The sequence below is a fragment of the Schistocerca gregaria genome, chromosome 8 (assembly GCF_023897955.1).
Source record: "Schistocerca gregaria isolate iqSchGreg1 chromosome 8, iqSchGreg1.2, whole genome shotgun sequence".
Taxonomy (NCBI): domain Eukaryota; kingdom Metazoa; phylum Arthropoda; class Insecta; order Orthoptera; family Acrididae; genus Schistocerca; species Schistocerca gregaria.
The window spans coordinates 377,778,847-377,791,028 of record NC_064927.1 but is presented as its reverse complement, the minus strand read 5'-3'; the positions used below and the strand labels follow the sequence as shown (position 1 = coordinate 377,791,028).

At 44.8% G+C, this 12,182-nt stretch overlaps 1 protein-coding gene across 1 annotated transcript in view; it reads left to right on the top strand.

The window, feature by feature from the left end:
• The window catches only part of LOC126284935 (TWiK family of potassium channels protein 18-like), a 1,181,210-nt gene that overhangs the window by 269,932 nt on the left and 899,096 nt on the right, over nucleotides 1-12,182 (top strand). The gene's annotated exons all lie outside the window — the stretch shown is intronic.

Genomic DNA, 12,182 nt, shown 5'->3' with positions numbered 1-12,182 from the left:
AGCGATCCCTAAAACAAACTCTAGGCAAGTGATCCAAATGGTTCAAATGGCTCTGAGCACTATGGGACTTAACTCCTGAGGTCATCTGTCCCCTAGAACTTAGAAATATTTAAACCTAACTAACCTAAGGACATCACACACATCCATGCCCGAGTGCAGGATTCGAACCTGCGACGGTAGCGGTCGCGCGGTTCCAGACTGTAGTGCCTAGAACCGCTCGGCCTCCACGGCCGGCAGGCAAATGATCCGCCAACATGGTGTAAGCCAAAGTGTGATTATGTGTATTCTGCATGACGACCACGTACACTGTATCCCGTGGAGCTCACTTTGAACATCAGTTTTGATGTGGATTCGACAGAGCTCTCTCTATTGTGTTCCTGGACGATTTGTTATCATTGCGGGTATACCCTCCATTTTCTGATACACGTCATAGGACCTCTCTTTCTTCATTTCCAGTGAGGAATCCATCCTCGCAGTTCGTAGGTTTTATTAATGTTGAGACTGTATAAGAGTCTGTCCCCCTACAACTTAGAACTATTTAAACCTAACTAACCTAAGGACATCACACACGTCCATGCCCGAGTGCAGGATACGAACCTGCGACCGTAGCGGTCGCGCGGTTCCAGACTGTAGCGCCTAGAACCGCTCGGCCTCCACGGCCGGCAGGCAAATGATCCGCCAACATGGTGTAAGCCAAAGTGTGATTATGTGTATTCTGCATGACGACCACGTACATTGTATCCCGTGGAGCTCACTTTGAACATCAGTTTTGATGTGGATTCGACAGAGCTCTCTCTATTGTGTTCCTGGACGATTTGTTATCATTGCGGGCATACCGTCCATTTTCTGATACACGTCATAGGACCTCTCTTTCTTCATTTCCAGTGAGGAATCCATCCCCGCAGTTCGTAGGTTTTATTAATGTTGAGACTGTATAAGAGTGAAAAGAAGTGAAAGCAAGTGTAATAATTACTAAATCTTAAGTTGACTGATACGAAAAATCAGCTAGTTGTTCGACTTTGCCAAAATTGAAGAAATGGATTTTTTTTATCTAAATGCGACACCTGCTTAGCCCACTTACTCGTTTGTGCACACGAGAACTTATTTGCATGATATATTGCAATGTCACGAAGCAAAACATTCGCACTGATTAAATTTAGGTTAGACCATGTAATTTGAACAGTCCGACGCGAGTTCAGACACAGCTTCTGTACCCATGCAGTTCGGAGTCCAGTCCCTTTATCAACGTCCTTCTGGGATGCGCACTGCCTCTGTTTCAAACTTGTTTTTATTAATCACGGTGACTGTTATGAGACAGCCGTGCGGGTGACGTAAAACAACAGCGAACAGACGGCGTGCGACGCGAAGAAAAAGACAATAAGTCAGGTCGGGGGAACACAAACATTTCTCGCGACGACAGGCTAATGAGCTGGGTCGGCCTAATCCGAGAGTTTATATGCGGCCAGCGGGTGCGAGGTAATCGCGGGAAGACGGCAGACCACGGGGCTCAGCCCCTGATGTATGCGGCCGGGGCTAACGCTCCGATTTATCGCCGGATTTTCGGAGTCTGCTGTCCCGGCCCCTTCCCTTTCCACCCCGTGCCCTCCCAACCCATCCCACCCCATCCCGGCCGCACCCCGCCGCCTTATTCTGTGGACGGCGTGGCCGGGGGAGGGCGAAACACCACGTCACCCCGTGGTACCAGACTGTGTCGCGCGGTCCTAACATTCCAGCTGGCCGCACGAAAAATAACCACCTGTTTCGCATTCTCCCCTTCCACGCGTGCTTCTCATTTTCGGGAGCTGTTATTAGCGTTGCCAGGTCCAGTTTACAGAAAATCGGAGCTTAAGCCATTCTCACATGAGACCAGTTAGGTAACGTTGATGCTATGAGTTTCGTCACGCCGCTTCCCTTTACTTCGCTTTCGTGTTACGAAAGATTGGACCCATCAAGAACGCTCTCTGCTTCACAAGCAGAACCTAGGAGCCACCATGCTGTCTTTGTCGTTTGCAGTTGGAGCCCATATTTGGTGTGTTTCATAATATACACTCCTGGAAATGGAAAAAAAGAACACATTGACACCGGTGTGTCAGACCCACCGTACTTGCTCCGGAAACTGCGAGAGGGCTGTACAAGCAATGATCACACGCACGGCACAGCGGACACACCAGGAACCGCGGTGTTGGCCGTCGAATGGCGCTAGCTGCGCAGCATTTGTGCACCGCCGCCGTCAGTGTCAGCCAGTTTGCCGTGGCATACGGATCTCTATCGCAGTCTTTAACACTGGTAGCATGCCGCGACAGCGTGAGCGTGAACCGTATGTGCAGTTGACGGACTTTGAGCGAGGGCGTATAGTGGGCATGCGGGAGGCCGGGTGGACGTACCGCCGAATTGCTCAACACGTGGGGCGTGTGATCTCCACAGTACATCGATGTTGTCGCCAGTGGTCGACCTGGGACCGGACCGCAGCGACGCACGGATGCACGCCAAGACCGTAGGATCCTACGCAGTGCCGTAGGGGACCGCAGCACCGCCACTTCCCAGCAAGTTAGGGACACTGTTGCTCCTGGGCTATCGGCGAGGACCATTCGCAACCGTCTCCATGAAGCTGGGCTACGGTCCCGCACACCGTTAGGCCGTCTTCCGCTCACGCCCCAACATCGTGCAGCCCGCCTCCAGTGGTGTCGCGACAGGCGTGAATGGAGGGACGAATGGAGACGTGTCGTCTTCAGCGATGAGAGTCGCTTCTGCCTTGGTGCCAATGATGGTCGTATGCGTGTTTGGCGCCGTGCAGGTGAGCGCCACAATCAGCACTGCATACGACCGAGGCACACAGGGCCAACACCCGGCATCATGGTGTGGGGAGCGATCTCCTACACTGGCCGTACACCTCTGGTGATCGTCGAGGGGACACTGAATAGTGCACGGTACATCCAAACCGTCATCGAACCCATCGTTCTACCATTCCTAGACCGGCAAGGGAACTTGCTGTTCCAACAGGACAATGCACGTCCGCATGTATCCCGTGCCACCCAAAGTGCTCTAGAAGGTGTAAGTCAACTACCCTGGCCAGCAAGATCTCCGGATCTGTCCCCCATTGACCATGTTTGGGACTGGATGAAGCGTCGTCTCACACAGTCTGCACGTCCAGCACGAACGCTGGTCCAACTGAGGCGCCAGGTGGAAATGGCATGGCAAGCCGTTCCACAGGACTACATCCAGCATCTCTACGATCGTCTCCATGGGAGAATAGCAGCCTGCATTGCTGCGAAAGGTGGGTATACAGTGTACTAGTGCCGACATTGTGCATGCTCTGTTGCCTGTGTCTATGTGGCTGTGGTTCTGTCAGTGTGATCATGTGATGTATCTGACCCCAGGAATGTGTCAATAAAGTTTCCCCTTCCTGGGACAATGAATTCACGGTGTTCTTATTTCAGTTTCCAGGAGTGTAACTTATACCTCATGAAAATGTGCTATTTTTGAGCACTAGCACATGAGGATCTCACTTCGCTACAGCTACGATTTACTGCAATGAAATTATGAGAAACGTCGTATTTGTGGTACAAGACTTCTTATACTTATTTACATTCGTGTCATAGCTCGTCTGTTATGAAAATACGCTGTTTTAAGCCAACAGCACATTAATGACGTATCAAAATGCGTTGTTCTTGGCAGAACATTTTGTAATTATATGTCAGTTAATAACATATTAGTGATTAAAGCCTCAGAAGTTCGCCGCATGTGTAGTTCGTTGTCAAAATTCAGCATAACGTAGTTGGTAGGGGTACGATGTTAAGACAAAATGTCAAGTGTGTTTACAAATCACCGTTTTCGAATATTTTTTTCACTTTTACACTTTCTAAAAACTTGTGCAAATTTTCAATTAAATTAACAGGGATAGGAATTTCTTCTGAAAATTTTTAAAGTTTCAGATATTCCTGGTATAAGTGGCTATGGGAACTATGGGACTTAACTTCTGAGGTCATCAGTCCCCTAGAACTTAGAATTACTTAAACCTAACTAATCTAAGGACGTCACACACATCCATGCCCGAGGCAGGATTCGAACCTGCGACCGTAGCGGTCACGTGGTTCCAGACTCAAGCGCCTAGAACCGCACGGCCACACCGGCCGGCCCCTGGTATAACTGCGCTGTCTTGTACATATAGAGGGTGGTCAGAAAATGTGTGAATTGCTTGTAGGGATGTTACAGGGCAGGTTGTACTGAGACATAAATGTAAAGAAAGAAATTCGATATGTTGCGCCGTTTCCGAGTTACTTAGCATTGAAGTTGGCCAATCAGATCGTCGCGCGCGTAAGTCCAAGTTTCAGCTAATGAGAAAAAGCACTCGTTGGGCAACACCACCCCTGGCAGGCCGCTTGAATGTGAGCGCGTGACGACCCGATTGGCTAAATACTATGCTAAATTACTCGGAAACGGAATTACGTATCGAATTTCTTTCTTAACATTTTTGTCTCAGTACAACCTGCCCTCTAACGTCCCTACAAGCATTTCACACATTTTCTGATCACCCTGTATATGTAAATCAGAATTAAAACGTACGATGCATTGCATGCCGTCGGTATGTTTGTGATTTATTTTTTTATCCATTATTATTTAACACATCATTCACGTGAAATGTATTACATAAAACTAGTTATGATTACTTCGTAACCGGAGTCCTTTTCCTCCCTCCCCCCTCTCCCCTGCTCCCACCCCCACCCACCCTGCTTTTTTAACTTACAGTAAGAGTTCGCAATGTATTGCTATTCTTATCCAGAAAACCGAAGAAAAATTAAATTCTCTAAGTTTGAGCCATATTCAGTAATTTTATAAAGTCTTTTAAAATACATAAGTAAGAACGAAAAATATGACGTCACTGTTTGTAACATGGTTTTTTTATCCCTTTTGTATAAAGCATCAGACACGCCACGTTAGCCGAGAGCGCTAATGCTCTGCTTCGTGGACTTGTGGGCGCGCCGGCCCCGCGGATTAACGACCACAGACGGTGTGCCGGACAGCCTGGATGTAGTTTTTAGGCGGTTTTCCACACCCACCTCGGTGAATACCGGGCTAGTCCCCACGTCCCCATGGTTCGCAGACATCTGAACACTTTCGCATTATTCCATGGATTACACTAGTCGCAGACATTTGGGGTATACTAATTCCGTCCCAAGTGGTACGGGATGGCGGCAGGAAGGGCATCCGGTCACCCCTTAATCTAACATTGCCAAATTCGATTAACCATGCTGACCCTGCGTACCTGCGGGAAAAAGGCACAAGCGTAAGAAAGAAAGATTATGTAAAGCATCAGTTATGGTGTAATGCACTACATTAACATAGCCTTTAAGTCTCTTTTTTATTAATTTTTAAATTTAATTATATATGAAGAAATAGTTTTAGTCTGGTGTAATGTATTTGTGTATGCCTTATGCCAGCCATATCTTTGTTTTATAAGTTAATTTCACACAGCTGTCGACAAACTGCACTTTGCTGCGCCAGGTACGTGTGGTTTCATAACATTTTGTTGTTATTTGAATAGTCCGTGAGAAAAGCGTTTTTAATACCGCACTTCTATGAAATCATTTTATTGCTTTCTCTGTTCTAACCTTAACGTCAAGATGATCTGCAACGCAGCTTGAAAAGGGTAGTCGATAAATAAGAAGTCGTGATCCAGATAGTGATTGCTTATATATTATATCAAAAGGGTAACCGTTTCCAAGACGTGGCGTCAATTACGAAATGTGTACCTGATGTTAAAAACATATGCAAACTGAGTGTGGCATCTGTGACAAGGCACGGATAACGAGTTCAGTATAGAAAATTACGTGGGTATCAATGTAATTGTGATGTACGAAATTTCGCCTGAAGTTCGCTTTCTGTTTGTTGTGGCGCAGTAAAGGCGTCTGGAGATGTATCAGCAAGAGAATGAATTTGTTCCAACTAGACTCTCCTATAATAATATGTATTTGTTGGCGTGATTTCATTAAAGTTAGGGACATATGCTACAGTAATTATATTTAACAGAAGAGGCAATGTTAGAGTGGGAGTACTTCAGGAGCAGGGAGTTAGGTCTGGGAAAGAATACAATGAAAGGATCGAACGAAGCGGACATGGAAAGAGTAAGAGAAACCGTGGTTTTAGCTAAAAATATGACCAATGAGACTTAGAAAAAGAGAATATACCGGTTGTTTATTTCATTACAGTCGTGGTGATAATGACCCACTCTGTAGAGAGGGTATTCGTAATTAACGTCAGGCAACAATAAAGGAAACAAATTTCACAAGGAACTTCTAAATTCTTTTGTCTTAGTTTATATGCTTTTCACTAGAACCTTCCTGTTTCCCTGAAAGCTATTCTTCATAGTGTCCTGAACTCTTAGATTTTGTAAGAAACTAACTGCAATGTCAGTGACCTACACAGTGAGCATACGTTCAGACAGACTCATTATTACGCAGTCAGAGTAGTGCCAAAACTATAGTCATTGAGTAAGAGATATATAGAACCTTTCCCATTAACGCAGAACCGTTCTCTGTATGTCAGTAGCATAAACACACATTAAGCTCACTGAACAAAGCATTAAACAACCACTTAAAAGAGCCAGTGGTTGCTTTGGGACTTTGTACGTGACGTAGGACTGGTATTAAGCCGCCACATGACCATCCACCGCTGACGTTTCACGGCACTGAAGTGGCGTGATCTAGCAGGTTATAAGGAATTAGTACACTAAGATGGATCTAGGTAACAGAATGGAATAAAGGAGATACCGTGTTTCGACGTGTTGATGACTACACCGTCAGTTTAGTTACCCGATTCGTACTTGGATCAACACGAACTGTCCAACATGACTACAAATGTTCGAGTATAATGGCTTTTCTGGATACTAGAAATCTACTCTGTAGGAATCAGCATGGGTTTCGAAAAAGACGATCTTGTGAAACCCAGCTCCACGAGACTCACAGGGGTTCCCAGGTAGATGCCGTGTTTCTTGACTTCCGCAATTCGATACAGTTCCCCACATTGTTTAATGAACAAAGTAAGAGCATATGGACTATCAGACCAATTGTGTGTTTGGATTGAAGAGTTCCTAGATACCAGAACGCAGCATGTCATTCTCAATGGAGAGAAGTCTTCCGAAGTAAGAGTGATTTCAGGTGTGCCGCAGGGGAGTGTCGTAGGACCGTTGCTATTCACAAAATACATAAATGACTTTCTCGATAGCATCGGAAGTTCACTGAGGCTTTTTACGGATGATGCTGTGGTATATCGAGAGGTTGTAACAACGGAAAATTGTACTGAATTACAGGAGAATCTGCAACGAATTGACGCATGTTGCAGGGAATGGAAATCGAATCTCAATGCAGACAAGTGTAATGTGCTGCGAATACATAGAAAGATAGATCCATTATCATTTAGATACAAAATAGCAGGTCAGCAACTGGAAGCAGCTAATTCCATAAATTATCTGGGAGTACGCATTAGGAGTGATTTAAAATGGAATGATCATATAAAGTTGATCGTCGGTAAAGCAGATGCCAGACCGAGATTCACTGAAAGAATCCTAAGGAAATGCAATCCGAAAACAAAGGAAGTAGGTTACAGTACGCTTGTTCGCCCGCTGCTTGAATACTGCTCAGCAGTGTGGGATCCGTACCAGACAGGGTTGATAGAAGAGATAGAGAAGATCCAACGGAGAACAGCGCGCTTCGTTACAGGATCATTTAATAATCATGAAAGCGTTACGGAGATGATAAACTCCAGTGGAAGACTCTGCAGGAGAGACGCTCAGCAGCTCGGTATGGGCTTTTGTTGACCTTCACCGAGGAGTCAAGCAGTATATTTCCGAAGAGACCATGAGGATAAAATCAGAGATTAGAGCCCGCAACAGAAGCATACCAACAATCTTTCTTTCCACGAACAATACGAGACTGGAATAGAAATGAAATGATCGTGTGGCATTGTTGGCCGGGAGACCCCATGCGGGGTTGTTCGGCCGCCGTATTGCAAGTCCTTTTTTGCTGACGCCACTTCGGGGACTTGCGAGTCAATGATGATGAAATGATGATGAAAGACACATAACGCCCAGTCATCTCGCGGCAGAGAAAATCCCTGATACCGCCGGGAATCGAACCCGGGACCCCGTGCGCTGGAAGCGAGAACGCTACCGCAAGACCACGAGCTGTGGACACTGAATAGAAGGGAGAACCGATAGAAGTACTTAAAATACCCTCCGCCACACACCGTCAGGTGGCTTGCGGAGTATAGATGTAGATGTAGTAATAATAGTGAAGTACACATAGTTGTAAAAATATCCTAGCATATCGGGGCCGGATATGGGTGTTACGCTTTGTGAATTCACTTTAAACCAAACAGCTATATCAATGAATGTAGGTCAATCTCAACCAGTATAGGAGCGAACATTGGAAAGACAACTGCATGCAGTGTATATCAGCCATCTGGTTCCTCCCAAAATGCCATTGCTAACTGAGGCTTTACGTCGGCGGTGTGTCTTAGCTGCAGAGAAACTGGAGAGTAGCTGACAAGTGAGCGTGGTTCGACCAGCCCGAATTTTGCTTCTTTTCGAATAACGCAGTGCGTAGAGTGCACCCACGATACAATGAGGCACTTATCCGATAAAGTGTGAACGTTGTAGATCAGGATGGAAATGGTTCTGTGATGTTTTTGGGCTGTTTTTTTTTACCATAACATAAGCCTAATCAGTCAGGTTACGGTGAACATGAAACAGGATGTATATTTTAATGTTCTCGGTAAAAAATAATGCCCTTGCTTCTACATCTTCATGCTCCGAGCGACGTGGACACTCCCGTTGCTAGCAACGGCTAAAAATATTTGGTTTGTTCATTCACTATTGATTGTTGAAGTGTTTGGTAGATTTGTGGTATTTTTGGATACCACAGCCTTTTACGAGGGCCTGAAATATATTAACAACAAGAGCCAGAAAGTGAAGGGGAAGGTACTGTTCATAGTCTTCAGTCCACAGGGTGGCTATTCAACCAATCGTAACTGAAAAATGGTCTTTCTAAAAATAATGCTGAGGAGTCGCGACTAGTCGAATCACGAGTCTACTGTCATTAACCGAACAGTATATTAAAAAGAAGAAAGAAAACAAGAAAAAGAAATTCACACGCACAAGTAGTACTTTTAAGCTCTTCCTATCTCACCCAACACTTGATACATTTCATTGACGATTTCAGCTCGTGGTTACTAATGCTGAAAGTTACTGCTCGCCTTAAAAATGGAGTATACATGCATAATATACACTACTGCCCATTAAAATTGCTACATCAAGAAGAGATGCAGATGATAAACGAGTATTCATTGGAGCAAAATATTATACTAGAACTGACATGTGATTACATTTTCACTCAATTTGGGTGCATAGATCCTGAGTAATCAGTACGCAGAACAATCACCTCTGGCCGCATTAACGGCCTTGACACGCCTGTGCATTAAGCAAACAGAGCTTGGATGGCACGTACGGGTACAGCTGCCCATGCAGCTTCAACACGATACCATAGTTCATCGAGAGTAGTGACTGGCGTATTGTGACGAGCCAGATGCTCGGCCACCATTTACCAGACGTTTTCAATTGATGAGAGATCTGGAGAATGTGCTGGCCATGACAGCAGTGGAACGTCTTCTGTATCCAGTAAGGACAGCACAGGACCTGCAAGATGTGGTCGTGCATTATCCTGCTGAGATGTAGAGTTTCGCAGGGATCGAATGAAGGCTAGAGCAACGCGTCGTAACATATCTGAAATGTAACGTCCACTGTTCAAAGTGCCGTCAAGGCGAACAAGAGGTGACAGAGACGTGTAACCAATGGCACCCCATACCATCACGCCGGGTACCACGCCAGTATGGCGATGACGAATACAGATGCGACCATCATGATGCTGTAAAAAGAACTTGGATTCATCCGAAAAATGACGTTTTGCCATTCGTGCACCGAGGTTGGTCGATGAGAACACCATCGCAGGCGCTCCTGTCTGTGATGCAGCGTCAAGGGTAACTGCAGCCATGGTCTCCGAACTGATAGTCCATGCTGCTACAAACGTCGTCGAACTGTTCGTGCATATGCTTGTTGTCTTGCAAGTATCTCCATCTATTGACTCAGGGATCGAGACGTGGCTACACGACCAGTTACAGCCATGAGAATAAGATGCCTGTCGTCTCGACTGCTAGTGATACGAGGTCGTTGGGATCCAGCACGGCGTTCCGTATTACCCTCCTGAACCCACCGATTCCATATTCTGCTAACAGTCATTGGATCTGGACCAACGCGAGCAGCAATGTCGAGATACGGCAAACCGCAATCGCGGTAGGCTACAATCCGATCTTTATCAAAGTCGGAAACGTGATGGTACGCATTTCTCCTCCTTACACGAGGCATCACAACAACGTTTCACCAGGGTACGCCGGTCAACTGCTGGTTGTGTTTGAGAAATCGGTTGGCAACTTTCCTCATGTCAGCATGTTGTAGGAGTCGCCACCGGTACCAACGTTGTGTGAATGCTGTGAAAAGGTAATCATTTGCATATCACAGCATTTTCTTCCTGTCGGTTAAATTTCATGTCTGTAGCACGTCATCTTCGTGGTGTAGCAATTACTGGCCAGTAGTGTAGGAGGCCGCACACGAAACAAAACATCACAAATGAATACGGCCTTCCAAGTAAATCATTAATCGAGTTGGATTACTTTTACACATTTGCACTAGATAAACACGATTTCACATTCGACCAAAACATAACTATGTCATATAACATTCCTTCCCCAATTTAATTGCAATTATTTATTGATTCTCTCTTGAATGAAAGTGTACTGTGTTGGGCGACTGTGCGGATAAATAAAAATTTAAGAAAAAGAACGTAATGAATGTTTGTGAAGTTAACTGCAGGACTTTTCCTGACAAAAATCTTAAAAATTCTCTGAAAATTATAATTGTTGTTATTTTTTGTATCTCTAGCAACAGAGATTCACTGGAGGAAAAATTCTTCCTCGGAATCTCGGCGATATCGATAGCGGGACTCCACAGCTGCGGCGATCGACAATTTAGTATTGATGGTCCAGAACAATCTCAAAAAAAAAAAAAAAAAAAACTGGAGCGGAATGAAAATGACAGCAGATCCTTAGTCGTTGTAACGATAATAAAATCCACGTCCGAGCTACCGAATGTCATTTTTAAGAAAAGACGGCAATCGCTCGTCGCTGGTCTGATCGGTGTTGTAAAATTCGATGCAGGCTCTTGAAACTATTTTCGCCACACGATGGAAATCTTGCTGGTAAAACTTAAACATACATAATGTCCAATGTGAAGTGTCGGGTTCTTTAAAAGAATGATTTACCTTTCCCTGTTTTGTTGTCTTTGGCGATGATTAAATTCACCGTTTATTCATCAAGATGAGAGCTTTCGAATTACAATAGTTCTTAATCCTTCCACATTTTCTACATCGACACCAGATATTAAAGTCACAATTCTAATTGTAATGGCAGACTATCCCTTTCGTACAACAATATATAGCTCTCTCTACTTCCGCTGGGAAGACAATATAAAACAAACAAAAATTAGAACCTACATATAAGCTGTCTAACAAAGCCAGAGATAAAATGTACTATAGTCTCTTTTTTAGCATCGCTGTTGCCACTCGCAGCCACTATATTTTTCAGTGTCTATTACCATCGTGGTTGCTCTCTCAACTTGTTAATATCAGCTTTCGATCAAAGTGTACAACTTATTTGCTGCGTTCACGTATTAATTACGCGTGTTGCAATACCTAGAATTCAATGAGTTATGACACACTCTCGACGTGATACTACAGTCATCAATAACGTCATTCACGGCTAAACAATCTCAGACCCCTTCTGTACAGCAGCGTAACGTGCTCCGTACGATTTGCGACGATTGAATAGCCTCCTCAGTGGAAACACGCTGGTCTCCATACACTCACATTGTGGACAGCGAAGGAAGCAATCGCTCTCAACTTCTTGCATCGTCTGTATATTGTTTCTTACTTCAAAATTATCTTTATTGTTGTTAGTTGAAGAACTACAACGGTCCCAATTTTCGTTTAGGTAAATCTGTACTCAGCAGTGTAAAATTCTCAGCTCAATAATTTTTAAATGCAAATTTTTCAGACGGAACACAGGATAGATAGTGGCTC